This window comes from Bos indicus, chromosome 2, assembly GCF_029378745.1.
Source record: "Bos indicus isolate NIAB-ARS_2022 breed Sahiwal x Tharparkar chromosome 2, NIAB-ARS_B.indTharparkar_mat_pri_1.0, whole genome shotgun sequence".
Classification (NCBI taxonomy): domain Eukaryota; kingdom Metazoa; phylum Chordata; class Mammalia; order Artiodactyla; family Bovidae; genus Bos; species Bos indicus.
In genome coordinates this window covers 79,618,780-79,633,798 of record NC_091761.1, presented here as the reverse complement: position 1 = coordinate 79,633,798, position 15,019 = coordinate 79,618,780, and positions in this window count along the sequence as shown.

Below are 15,019 nucleotides of genomic sequence, written 5' to 3'. Positions count from 1 at the left end.
TTTGTTCCCTTAATGTTAAGAAATGGTAAAGTGTTTCTTGTGTGTACCCATATTATAGATTATTCTGATTAAAAGGAGTTAAATCTCAGAGAAAGGTGGAGGGAATGAAGATGAAAGTAACTATGGGGAGAATTCCAGGTTACAGTCATTTTATCCTTCAAAGACTTCTCCAAGTGATCAAAAAACATGAATAATTCAGGACAAAATAATTTTAACCAAACTGATTTACAGAAAATACTGTGAGGCACCTGTGTGAGGTACAGCGGGTCAAGGCTAGGTTTCTCAAAGATTCATGGAGTCCCCTAGGTTTATGGTGACCTCTTAGCATGAAAACACCCTAAAGAGTATCCCCATTCAACCACATGTCTGGATATGTGACCATACATGGACAACAGGGGATGAAGGGGATGAATTGATATTTTGAAGGTGATAATTAAAACGTCGGGGAAACAGTGAGCACTCAAAGAGATATCCTAAAAATTAGTCTTTGATTAGCTGTAACAGAAATTAGTGGGGAATCAAAGAGCCCCATCACTTTTAAGTGATAAAATAGAAGACAATTGGGAAACAGAGAACTGACCATAGCCTGCTGGTGTATGCCTTAAGCAAGAGCGATTTTTTTTTTTTTTGAAAGCTCAGGCTTGATGTTTCAGCCATTGCCAGGCAGATTATTTCCTTTGTAGGCCAGGTTCTGTGCTTTCCCACCGATTTTGCATTTGGCTCTCTTACGCTAATAACCTCACAGAAAGCCTCTTCTTTCATGCACAGTGAAGCAGTAAACGCCTCATTCTATCTCTCCATGTGAAGCGGATGCTGTGTCAAAATGCTGTTGACACCCAGAAATAAATCCACATAGATATACCCAGCTGATTTTTTATAAATGTGAGAAAGCAATTCAATGAAGATAGGATAGCCTTTCAGTAAATGCTGCTAGAGCAGTTGGGCATCGTAGAAAAAAGAGAAGGAGGGAAAGAGAGAAAAGTAGAAAGGAAAAAGGAAGAAATGAGCCTTGATCTAAGTCTCACACATCATACAAAAATTAACTCAAAATGGATCGTAGACTTAAATGTAATACATAAAAGTTTTAGAATGAGAAAAAACAGTCTTTGTGACCTAAGACTAGGTAGAGTTTTTAACTTGGCATCAAAATCACAATCCATGAAAGCAAAAAAAAAAATCAACAAATTGCACCTCATTAAGTTTAAAACTTTTGCTCTGAGAGCCCATGTGAAGAAGATGAAAAGAAAAGTTGTAAACCGGGAGAAAATATTTGCAAAATACCTATGTGGCAAAGGATTAACATCTATAATGTGAAGAATTCTCAAAACTCAAGATTTAAAAAAGCAAATAATCCAATTAGAAAAGGGGCAAAAAAAAAAAGATATTAATAGACATTTCACCAAAGAGGATATACAGATAGCAAATAAATACTTGAAAAGATGGAGATAAAATCACACAGGTGATAAAATCATATGGAACTTGGTACATGAGTGTGCCTGAACCTATAGGCACATACACAAATAAGCACATGCAGGTAAGACTGGGAAAATCTTGATAGGATCAGTAAATTGTGTCAATGTCTATATCCTGCCTGTGATCTTATACTATAGTTTAGCAAAATGTTACCACTGGGGGAAACTGGATAAGCTGTACAACAAATCTTTTTGTCCTTACAACTATATGTGAACTAACAATTATCTCATTCAAAAAAAATTTGTGTATGTATATGCTGTTGACGGAGTAAAAACAAAACTAACAACACATGTCAGAAAACTAAACTAAAATAGGTTCTTTTGAAGGTAATTCTGACCTTTCTAGATATTTGTATGTTTACATATGTCCATATCATACCCCAGGGGCTTCCCTGGTGGCTCAGAGGATAAAGCGTCTGCCTGCAATGCAGGAGACCCAGGTTCGATACCTGGGTTGGGAAGATCCCCTGGAGAAGGAAATGGCAACCCACTCCAGTATTCTTGTCTGGAGAATCCCATGGACAGAGGAGCCTGGCAGGCTACAGTCCACAGGGTCGCAGAGTCGGACACGACTGAGTAACTTCACTTTTCACTTTTCATATCATACCCCCCAAAATTTTTAATTTAAATAACTTTAATTTTTATCATAATAGTAATAATTAATTGTAGAGAAGGAAAATATAGATATGAAAGGAAAAATAAAATGAAAAGCACTTCTAATCCCAGCACCTAACAATAACCTGAGATTTGACTTTTAAAATATGCTATAATATGATTTTTAGCTTTTATCATTTAATAATTATTTTTAATGGTCTCACAAGTATCTGAGGCTCTCTTGAAATATGTGTTTTTTTAATTTGCATTTTTAAAATAATAAAGGGGGCAAGCATGTAGGCAGTTACTGATTAAACCCTACAATTGTGAGATTGGGTAGTCATGGGAGTAAAGCAGGGTTTGTCGAGCAGGGGATGTACAGAGAGCAAGAGAACAGCCATCTTGAATGGCCTGACCATACACTGCATCCCTACATACCATACTGACCCTTGCAGTCCTGGTCCACCCCTCTTCTGGGATATCCATAGGGTCAGCTATGTAGAGATGCACTGCAACCAATTACCCAAATGCAACACAGACACCAGCAGTTAAAGAGTATCAGGAGTAAGACACCCAGTTGACTAAAGACAGTAATTTTCTAAAAGGTGGACAGACTTTGGAACCAGGTACTCACTGGTTCACTTTTTCATTGACCAGAGGAAATTCAGAGGAGAATGACAATAGCATCTCACTGTAGACCCAACAATAGGACTTCTTTGAAGTGAGACCACCACTGTCACCAAGTATGCAGATTCCTTCCTCCCAGACTAGGGGTGAAATTTAAGATGTTTAATAGGCACAGTACAGGTAAGTTCATGACCATTAAGCAGAATATGAACAGTGACAGCATTCTGAGATAATACTATCCCTGTGTGTGATTTTTGTCCTGGCCTGCAGTTCCACACCACCTGTCCACCCTCAGTCCCCATAGCCGGTGCCAAATACTGGACAGGCACTGTAGCAACAGATGATAGGCTTTTTACAATGGTGCCTTTCTCTAGTAGGGTAGGGGACACAGATTAATTACCCGAGTAGTCAGGTGGGGCCAGGTAGAAGACAGGTGAAATCTGTAAATCCTTTTTTAATTCTATTCTCCATGGGGTGGCAAACCCAAATCACCAGGGACTTAGCTTACCAGGGTCATTTTGTAGTGTGTTCACCTGGGGTAGATACTGTGAGAAGGGTAAAAGTGATTTCTTATCCTGACAGTTGGCAATGGTTCTTTGGTGGTCAACAGTTGATCTTGAATTGTGTTGACCAGTTGCCTGGGTTAACTTGGCACAGGCACTGGGACAATTGCTCCTACAATGTTTGGTTATAGTTCACAGGGCTTAGCCTAGTCTCCTGGCCCATGTGTTGAGAGAGCAGTTTCCCGTCTTAATCTTTAAGTGGTCCATTCACAGTCCGGCAGCAACTGGGTTGTAAGGAAGGTGGAAGTGCTGCTGCTGCTAAGTCGCTTCAGTCGTGTCCGACACTGTGCGACCCCATAGACGGCAGCCCACCAGGCTACCCCGTCCCTCGGATTCTCCAGGCAAGAACACTGGAGTGGGTTGCCATTTCCTTCTCCAGTGCACGAAAGTGAAAAGTGAAAGTGAAAGTGAAGTCGTGTCCGACTCCTAGCGACCCCATGGACTGCAGCCCACCAGGCCCGTCCGTCCATGGGATTTTCCAGGCAAGAGTACTGGAGTGGGGTGCCATTGCTTTCTCCGTGGAAGTGCTAGAGTATGCCATCTTTATTGGCCCAGTCCTGAACTTCATGGTTCTTGGTTATAACTGATGTCCACGGGAGGCCCATATGTTACACACAGCTGTTCCAGACCCTGAGCAGTGGTTTTTTGCGTTGTTTGATGGCTCCAGGAAGACTTGTAATGTCTTCTGCCTGTTGTAACACATTGTGGACTGCATCTGGCTGTTGTTTCATCACACTGTTGTTGCTCTGGCCCCCTAGAGCTGGGACCAGAAGCCCATGGGTACTCTTTTATTATTTTACCATTGCCACAGGCCCCAACCAGACCTGAGTAACTGGCCATGACCAATTCACAAGACTGTCCTTAAGTTAATAATCCTGAATCCTGTGTCTGTAATTGTCTAGGGGTGGTAGATCAGGTGGTGTTTGTATTACCTGACCAGATAACACCCAAGTATTTCATAGATCATCCTGGTCCTTGCGTTTTGTCTGTATTCACCAGCCATAGCCTGTGCAGTCAGATGAGCCATGAGTGGGGGCTGCTACTTTTAAAATGGAGATAGGCTCTGGGATTTACAGGATATCACCTGTATAGTGTGAGAGAAAGACATTGTTTATGGTCATCAGCTGCCCCAGGGCCCCACGTGTGAGTAGACGGCCACCTCAGGATTACCCCCCAAAGTTTGTTCCCATTCTTATTTCCCAGCTCCTTGTTGCTCACAGAATCTCCTCAGCCTCCTAGCTGGCTCCCCAGTCGTTGGACTGTACCCCACAGGCCTGCATGCCTTGTAGTTGTCTAGCCTCACAACTGAAGAAAAAAGCCCAGAGACAGCAACAGAGATATTTATTGGACAAGGAATCCTGCATATATGAAGCAAAGGATCCCAGTGTGACACCCCACCACGAATCGTAGACAGCAGGCAGGACATAACAACAGACTTCGCCACTCTGGAGAGAAGGAGGCTACCATTTACAGGGATAATTGATGTCAAGTGGGTCATCAGTTACCAGGGAAACCAGCTGCTGGGGCAGTGGACAAGCACATAGGCAGTTACTGATTAAGCTCTATAATTAAAAGATTGGGTAGTCATGGGTGTGAAGCGGGAGCTGGCCGAGCAGAGGGTATAAGAGAGCAAGAGAACAGCCATCTGGTGTGGCCTGACAATACATAAGGGTATCTATTCTAGGAGAGGCAAAGAGTCCTGCAATATCTATCAAAGACTCGGAGACAGTCCCTCCTGGATTTCTGCAGGCTTTACCATGCCTCCCGCATCTGAGAAACATGTATATTCAACAAGTTTCCTTCATATAAAAAGAAAAGAAGAGGGCTTCTCCGATGGTCCAGTGTTTAAGAATACACCTTGCAATGCAAGGCATCCCTGATTTGGGAGGATCCCGCCTGCCACAGAGAAACTAAGCCTGAAAGCTGCAGCTACTGAGCCATGTGCTGCAACTCCTGAAGCCCACGTACCTAGAGCCTGTGTGCAACAAGAGAAGCCACTGCAATAAGAAGCCCGCGTACCACAATGAAGAGTAGCCTCCGCTTGCCACAACTGGAAAAAGCCTGCACATAAGAACAAAGACCCACAGCAGCCAAAAAACAAAATAAATAAATAAACCTTAAAAGAAAAGAAGAAAAAAAGCAGCATACTTCTAGGGGGTCAAATTCTGCAGCCCCGGCTCAGTTTCCATTAGTAGGTAAAATCTGATTTTTGGGGTCCACTTGTATAAGCCTGTAATGGATTCTCCTAGGATGCAGGTAATAGACATTGACATTTCAGAAAGCCTCCAAAGTAGAATTCACTGGAAAGAACATCCTGCCTCATGCAGGAAACAACCAAAAAGTGCATGATTATATATTTCCCAGTCTTCAGCATTGCGGTGCCATAAAAGGGCAATAGCCTCTCTCAAGCTAAAAGGGATAAAATAGGAAACTCTAAAGGCACAAAAGTAAGTGTAATGTTACTTCCATTCCAGGAGAGGTTGCCAGCATCCACAGTAGTCCCTGGCAAGCCCTGGAAGTGACCATACTTTCTGCAGTGGAAACACTAGTTGAAATGCTCTATCTGTACCGCTGATGAGACAGTCTTGCCTGGAAGCCACCTATGCTTTTTCTCTACTTCATTGAATTGCACTTACTCTGTATTTTTCTTGCTGTATATCAATACATCCTTCTGTGGGGAAAAGGAATATAAGGAGAAGAGCTGACAGATCAAAGAAATGCTATTTTCCCTCCTGTCTGTAACTGTCTTCTCATTCAGGGCTGGATTCACTGTGGAGTCAGAAACTCTAGCCTGGGCAAAAATTATCTGAAAGCAGTGCCAGGGGACACCGTGGTTGGCATCCACTCTGGAAATTCAAAGCCAGCTCATCAGTTTCCTCCCACAGGCCTGGGGGAGATATTCAAGCAAATTGGTGCCAGGCTAATTTAAGATGTGATAGGAAACAGGTTTTAGCCAGCCAGGATTTTTTTTTTCTCAGACAGGAAATAAAAACAAGACATTTCCTAGGATATTATTTGGAATGTGAAATGAAAAAGATGGGTGCATCATCCCTGTGAGCTGGTGCAGCTCCAGAAGTGAAGGCTGACAGAGGTGGAGGGCAGGGCTGTGTACGGTCAGCACAAGTGTCAAGATTCTCTAGATGTCACTGAAATCAGTGTGTCCGCTGAGGGTAAAGCAAGAAGATGGGCCCAAAATGAGGCTATTCTCAAGGAACAAAGGGTTTCTGCTCTGGGTACATACTGACCTTTATGACAGCTACCAGTGTTGCCTCAGTGGCTGTGCTGAAAAGGGCACAGACTGTTATGTTTCCACTTAGCTGTGAACACAGAACAGCCAATCCCTGAAAATTGTTTTATCGAGATTTATAACTCAGGGGAGGAAGTAACTCCCCATGACACACTCACCTTTGCTGACTGCCCTCCCTTCTCTGTATTTCACTCTTTCATATCCAAAGATCAGGTCTTGCCTCTGCAAATGTAGATTCTTCTAACACTGACTGATTAACCAACAAGGCAAACTAGTATTGTTTAAAGTATTTTTGTTCCAAAACCAACAACAGCACTTCAAAATTACATAACATCTTTCCTTCAGTGTTCTTAACAGTTCCTAGACATTACCTCACTAAACCAACACCTTCAAAAGCTTTCGATAAAGGCAAAAGTGGGTGCCCACTAACACCCCTGCCCTTCACCTGGGTTATCAGTGTGATATTGTAAAACAAAGCCTGCACTGGAGGGAGGCAGTCTTGCTTCTCCACTTGTTGTTTGTAAGGCTCACACTTCTCATCTGACAAATATAGAGACTGAAGCAAATGATTTGCACATACCTTTCCAGTCCTGTGAGCCTATGAAATTCTAAAATGAGGAAAGGTTCTCATTAAGAGTGCCAACTTGCCACATTTAAAAGCAGGCTTAACTTTAACATCCAGCTTTATTTCCTTGAAGGGAAAATGAATATATTCACTCGGCCCAGTTTCTGTGCCACCCAGATCCACTCATCATCACATCAAAGCCGGGCTTTGGCCATTAGCTTTCTTCCCTAACTACGTAGGGCCTGGCTGCAGCCCATGCATTGCTGCCACCTTGAGGCCCATTTGCTGCTGCTGGAGTTGTCACCACAGACTGAGAAGTTTCAACAGACATGACCATCCAAGGAGGACAGACTACTGTGGCCAAGCATTGCCTAGCTTGGGCCTTCAGAAGCTCCAGGTGCTCCCTGAAAGGGGTGATGATGCAGCTTGGATTTGGGAGGAGGTTGACACAATGGGGTAAAGTTAGACCAATCAGGAACATGAAATGAAAGCCCACCTGCATGTAAACAGCTTGCCCATCTCCTCCAATAGACAGTTCTAAATGCAGTTATTGTCACATGGTTCCTCTGGTGGTGTCTCTTTAAGATTGAGCAACTAATGCACTTGTGGTGAGGCTCTGGCTAGCTCGGTCATGCTCCTCCTTGAGTTGGTTCTTTCTTATTCCCATTCTCATTTCTCTTTTTCCCTTGGGATTCCACCCTGCGATAAAGTCTTGGTGCAGAAAATTTTGGCTCAAGTTCTGTTTTCTAAGAACCTCAGCAAAGACAGTGGTGTTGGGAGTGCCCTTAGAAATCAGACATTCAAACATTCAGGAGAGAACTCTGGGTTCCCTTTTGTGGTGCTAAACTGGGTGTTCCCAGTCCCTGACATGCAGCCATGTCACAATTGCTAAATTATTCAACTGGTATGTGGTAAAGGTAAAAGGCAAGATATTGGTGTGTCAAGTAGCTGCTGTACCTGATGAATAAAGGGGAAGTGATAATTAGCAGGACTGTCTTATGGGGTGGCTGCTTTTGATGGCTTTGGGAGATTTGCAAAAAGGAGGCTAATTGCCCACTTATAGCATGCTGTGAGAGCCAGAGGGTCTCTGTGGCAGCTTTTAAAAGTCTTTTGTTTCCTGCAAGGCAGACAAAGAAGAAAATCACATCCAGGATTGCATGTTATAGGGTGGCAAACTTTCAATGTAGACAAAACACACAGCCCCAAAGTGCTCTTGTGTCAAAGTAAGGGTCTAGAGAGGAAAGGCATATAAACTTGAATCCTGGAATGGGGACATTTGAAGGGACATTCATTGTGAATGTCCACATGTCCCTGTTCCTCCCTCCTGATTAGGAGAAATGGCCCTTTCTCCCTCCTCACAGGAGAAAATCTTCTTCTTGTCCTGAGACAATGCAATGATCTCATGTGAAGTCTTGTTTTCCTCTGCCCCACTGCCTTCAGGTTGATAATCATGGTAATATCCCAGGACAGTCTGGTCACACGGAGTGCTTTGATCTACAGGGATGGCTGGTGATGGGTGATGGATCCTGACCAGCCTAGGAGTGGGATGGATGGGCAGCCAGTGAAGATATTGTGTTCTCACTCTCTCACTTTAGCTCTCAGATCTCTATAAAGAAGGCACAGTATCAAGAGTGGACCAGAGCCAAAAGGGAGCTGCACCCAGTCCAGGCTGTAGTGAGGGCTGCCCTGCCACCTGATCCATGTGACTCATCTGGTTGGAAGGTTCTAAAGGCATCTGTGAGTGAGAATAGTGTGTAGACTCTCTGCAAAAGTCTCATGAGAAGAATCATGGTATAGACTCTTATGATTCTGTAGCACAGTTATATCTTTTGTGGCAGAAAACAACTCTCTATTTGGAAAACTAGCTAGATGCTCATCACAAATAAATATTTAGTCCTCATCATGAACACCAAGTGACTATAAAACACAGCTGCTCCTCCGAGTTAAGTGCTATCAGACCCAGCACACCACAGGTGCAGGTGGGGATGAGCAATGCATGACATAACGGAAGGGATACGTTCAGCATTAGATTGAAGTCAGTCCAGGACACCTGAGCAAAGTACAAAGACAGGTGGCTTAGGCTTGTATTCCCTAACTCTGCTTTACTAGTGCCTGTCCTTCAATCCACAGCCATGGATCATCGGGGGCTCTCTATGGCAACTGTCAGAGGAAGAAAGGACTTGGGCCTGGCTCAAAAAAGGCAGAGTGGTTTGTTGGGTCAGTGATACTGGACTTGGTTGCCCTCATTTCTTTCTCTGTGTTCCTCTACTTTCCAGAGCACAGCTCAGTGGGTTCTTTGTGGCCCCAGAGACAAATAATTACACTTTCTGGATCCAGGCTGACAACCAGCCTTCTCTGTATTTCAGTTGGTTGGAGGACCTGAAGACCAAGATGTTTTGTCATCGTTGCTGTATGGATGGAGAAGTCTTAAGGCTACTACAAGAATAAGACTAAAAGCCAGAGGCAGGAGGCCTAAAACCAAAACTTGAGATCACCAGAAATCTCCTGACTCCAGGGACCATTAATCAACAAAAGCTCATCCAAAAGCCTCCATACCTACACTGAAACCAAGCTCCAGCCAAGAGCCAATAAGTTTCAGAGCAAGACATACCAAGCTAATTCTCCAACAAAGCAGGAACATAACCCTGAGCACAAAAATACAGGAGGCCAAAAGTCACACCAAATCCATAGACACCTCAAAATTGACTCCTGGACACTTCATTGCACTCCAGAGAGAAGAGATCCAGCTCCACCCACCAGAACACCAAAGCAAGCTTCCCTAACCAGGAAACCTTGACAAGCCACTCATCCAACCCCACCCAAAGGGAGGAACCTCCACAATAAAGAGGAACCACAAACTTCCAGCATACTGAAAGGCCACCCCAAACACAGCAACCTAAAAAAAGATGAAAAGGCAGAGAAATATTCAGCAGGTAAAGGAATGTGATAAAAGCCCACCAAACCAAACAAAAGAGGAGATAGGGAGTCTAACTGAAAAAGAATTCAGAATAATGATAGTAAAAATGATCCAAAATTTTGAAAACAAAATGGAGTTACAGATAAATAGTCTGGAGCCAAGGATTGAGAAGATGTAAGAAAAGTTTAACAAGGACCTAGAAGAAATAAAAAAGAGTCAATCAATAATGAATAATGCAATAGCTGAGCTCAAAGGCACTCTGGAGGGAACCAACAGTAGAATAACTGAGGCAGAAGATAGGATAAGACACATATTAATCAAATTAATGAAGATCAAGCACAAAGAGCAAATATTAAAAGCAGCAAGGGAAAAATAACAATTAACCCACAAGGAGATTCCCATAAGGATAACAGCTGATCTTTCAACAGAAACTCTTCAAGCCCGAAGGGAATGGCAGGACATACTTAAAATGATGAAAGAGAAAAACCTACAACCAAGATTACTATACCCAGCAAGGATCTCATTCAAATATGAAGGAGAAATCAAAAGCTTTACAGACAAGCAAAAGCTCAGAGAATTCAGCACCACTAAACCAGCTCTCCAACAAATGCTAAAGGAGCTTCTCTAGACAGGAAACATAGAAACGCATTATAAACACAAACCCAAAACAACAAAGTAAATGGCAATAGGGTCATACTTATCAATAATTACCTTAAATGTAAATGGATTGAATGCCCCAACCAAAAGACAAAGACTGGCTGAATGGATACAAAAACAAGACCCCTATGTATGCTGTCTACAAGAGACCCATCTCAAACCTAGGGACACATACAGACTGAAAGTGAAGGACTGGAAAAAGATATTTCACACATATGGAGACCAAAAGAAAGCAGGAGTAGCAATACTCATATCGGATAAAATAGACTTTGAAATAAAGGCTGTGAAAATAGACAAAGGACACTACATCATGATCAATGAATCAATCCAAGAAGAAAATATAACAATTATAAATATATATGCACACAACACAGGAGCACTACAATATGTAAGGCAAATGCTAACAAATATGAAAGGGGAAATTAACAGTAACACCATAACAGTGGGAGACTTTAATACCCCACTCACACCTATGGATAGATCAACTAAACAGAAAATTAGCAAAGAAACACAAACTTTAAATGATACAATGGACCAGTTAAACCATATGATATCTATAGGACATTTCACCCTAAAACAATGAATTTCACCTTTTTCTCAAGTGCATACAGAACCTTCTCCAGGATAGATCATATCCTGGGCCATAAATCTAGCCTTGGTAAATTCAAAAAAACCGAAATTATCTCAAGCATCTTTTCTGATCACAATGCGGTAAGATTAGATGTCAACTAACTAAGATCATGGCATCCAGTCCCATCACTTCATGGCAAATAGATGGGGAAACAGTGGCTGACTTTATTTTTCTGGGATAAAAAATCACTGCAGATGGTGATTGCAGCCATGGAATTAAATGACGTTTACTCCTTGGAAGGAAAGTTATGACCAACTTGCTGCTGCTGCTGCTGCTAAGTCGCTTCAGTCGTGTCCAACTCTGTGCGACCCCATAGACGGCAGCCCACCAGGCTCCCCCGTGCCTGGGATTCTCCAGGCAAGAACACTGGAGTGGGTTGCCATGGCCATGGCCTTCTCCAATGCATGAAAGGGAAAAGGGAAAGGGAAGTCGTTCAGTCGTGTTCGACTCTTCCCGACCTCATGGACTGCAGCCTACCAGGCTCCTCCACCCGTGGGATTTTCCAGGCAAGAGGACTGGAGTGGGTTGCCATTGCCTTCTCCGATGACCAACTTAGACAGCATATTAAAAAGCAGAGACATTACTTTGCCAACAAAGGTCTGTCTAGTCAAGGCTATGGTTTTTCCAGTGGTCAGGGATGGATGTGAGAGTTGGACTATAAAGAAAGCTGAGCACTTAAGAATTGATGCTTTTGAACTGTGGTTTTGGAGAAGACTCTTGAGAGTCCCTTGGACTGCAAGGAGATCCAACCAGTCCATCCTAAAGGAGACCAGTCCTGGGTGTTCATTGGAAGGAGTGATGTTGAAGCTGAAACTCCAATACTTTGGCCACCTGATGCAAAAAGCTGACTCATTTCAAAAGACCCTGATGCTGGGAAAGTTTGAGAGCAGGAGGAAAAGGGGATGACAGAGGATGAGATAGTTGGATGGCATCACTTACTCAATGGACATGGGTTTGGGTGGACTCTGGGAGTTGGTGATGGACAGGGAGCCCTGGCATGAAACCCATGGAGGGAGGAGCCTTGTAGGCTACATTCCACGGGGTTGCAAAGAGCCAGACATGACTGAGTGACTTCACTTTCACTTAAGACTTTTAAGAGATTACAATTGACCATTACACCTCAAAGGACTGGACTTACATTTCCCCTTTCAGGAACAGTGAGAACTTCTCACTATCCTGTGGATAATAAAGTCAGAATATCAGGTCTGAGTGGGCAAGGAAGCGGTCCTGACAGACCTCTCCTCTCCTCTTCTTTGGGCTGCCTGTGAAAGGACAACTATCATGTTGCCAGCATCATACTCAATCAGACTCTGTCATGATGCTTCTCCTCATCAAAGGAAGAATTGGAGTGTTCCTGTGAACCCAGTCCAAAGGGTAAGTTTTGATAAAGTTTAACTAAGGAAGCACTGGGATGGGGGAGGGGACGAGGTCAGGAGAGCAGGCAATCAAGAGACATCTTGATTCCAACGTTGGTTCTAGGAACTGCAAGAAGAGCCTGCACATGCTGCCCCAGAGGTATTGTTGTTGTTTAGGGATTGAGCCATGTTCAACTCTTTGTGACCCGTGGATTGTAGCCCACCAGACTCCTCTGTCCTTGGAACTTCCCAGGCAAGAACACTTGAGTGGGTTGCCATCCCTTCCTCCAGGGAATCTCCCTGACCAAAGGATTGAACTCATGTCTCCTGCATTGCAAACAGATTCTTTACCACTGCATCACCTGGGAAGACCTGCCCCAAGGGTGTAAAGTGGTTCAGTTCAGTCACTCAGTCGTGTGCAACTCTTTGCGACCCTGTGGACTGCAGCACTCCAGGCTTCCCTGTCAATCAAACTCCCAGAGTTAACTCAAACTCATGTCCATAAATTCTGTTGTGCCATCCAGCCATCTCATCCTCTGACGTTCCCTGGTCTTCCTGCCTTCAATCTTTCCCAGCAACAGGGTCTTTTCAAATGAGTCAGTTCTTTGCATCAGGTGCCCAAAGTATTGGAGTTTCAGGTACAGCATCAGTCCTTCCAATGAATATTCAGGACTGATTTCCTTTAGGATGGACTGATTGGATCTCTTTGCAGTCCAAGGGACTCTCAAGAGTCTTCTCCAACACCACGTTCAAAAGCATCAATACTTCAGTGCTCAGCTTTCATTGTAGTCCAATTCTTACATCCATACATGACTACTGGAAAAACCATAGCCTTGACTAGATGGACATTTGTTGACAAAGTAATATCTCTGCTTTTTAATATGCTGTCTAGGTTGGTCATAGCTTTTCTTCCAAGAATCAAGTGCCTTTAATTTCATGGCTGCAGTCACCATCTGCAGTGATTTTCAGTTCAGTTCAGTTCAGTCACTCAGCCATGTCTGACTCTTTCCCAGCCCATAAATCATAGCATGCCAGGCCTCCCTGTCCATGACCAACTCCCGGAGTTCACTCAAACTCATGTCCATCGAGTTGGAGATGCCATCCAGCCATCTCATCCTCTGTCGTCCCCTTCTCCTCCTGCCTCCAATCCCTCCCAGCATCAGAGTCTTTTTCAATGAGTCAACTCTTTGCATGAGGTGGCCAAAGTACAGGAGTTTCAGCTTCAGCATCAGTCCTTCCATTGAACACCCAGGACTGATCTCCTTTAGGATGGACTGGTTGGATCTCCTTGCAGTCCAAGGGACTCTCAAGAGTCTTCTCCAACACCAGAGCTCAAAAGCATCAATTCTTCTGTGCTCAGCTTTCTTCACAGTCCAACTCTCACATCCATACATGACCACTGGAAAAACCATAGCCTTGACTAAATGGACCTTTGTTGGCAAAGTAATGTCTCTGCTTTTGAATATGCTATCTAGGCTGGTCATAACTTTCTTTCCAAGGAGTAAGCCTCTTTTAATTCCGTGGCTGCAATCACCATTTGCGGTGATTTTGGAGACCAGAAAAATAAAGTCAGCCACTGTTTCCACTGTTTCCCCATCTATCTGCCATGAAGTGATGGGACCAGATGCCATGATCTTACTTTTCTGAATGTTGAGCTTTAAGTCAACTTTTTCACTCTCCTCTTTCACTTTCATCAAGAGGCTTTTTAGTTCCTCTTCACTTTCTGCCATAAGGGTGGTGTCATCTGCATATCTGAGGTTATTGGTATTTCTCCCCGCAATTTTGATTCCAGCTTGTGCTTCTTCCAGCCCAGCATTTCTCATGATGTACTCTGCATGGAAATTAAATAAGCAGGGTGACCATATACAGCCTTGACGTACTCCTTTTCCTATTTGGAACCAGTCTGTTGTTCCATGTACAGTTCTAACTGTTGCTTCTTGACCTGCATATAGGTTTCTCAAGAGATAGGTCAGGTGGTCTGATATTCCCATCTCTTTCAGAATTTTCCACAGTTTATTGTGGTCCACACAGTCAAAGGCTTTTGTGTAGTCAATAAAGCAGAAGTAGATGTTTTTCTGGAACTCTCTTGCTTTTTTGATGAGCCAACGGATGTTGGCAATTTGATCCCTGGTTCCTCTGCCTTTTCTAAAACCAGCTTGAACATCTGGGATTTCACAGTTCATGTACTGCTGAAGCCTGGCTTGGAGAATCTTGAGCATCACTTTGCTAGCATGTGAGATGAGTACAATGGTGCAGTGGTTTGAACATTCTTTGGTGTTGCCTTTCTTTGGGATTGGAATGAAAACTAACTTTTTCCAGTCCTGTGGCCACTGCTGAGTTTTCCAAATTTGCTGGCATATTTAGTGCAACACTTTCACAGCATCATCTTTC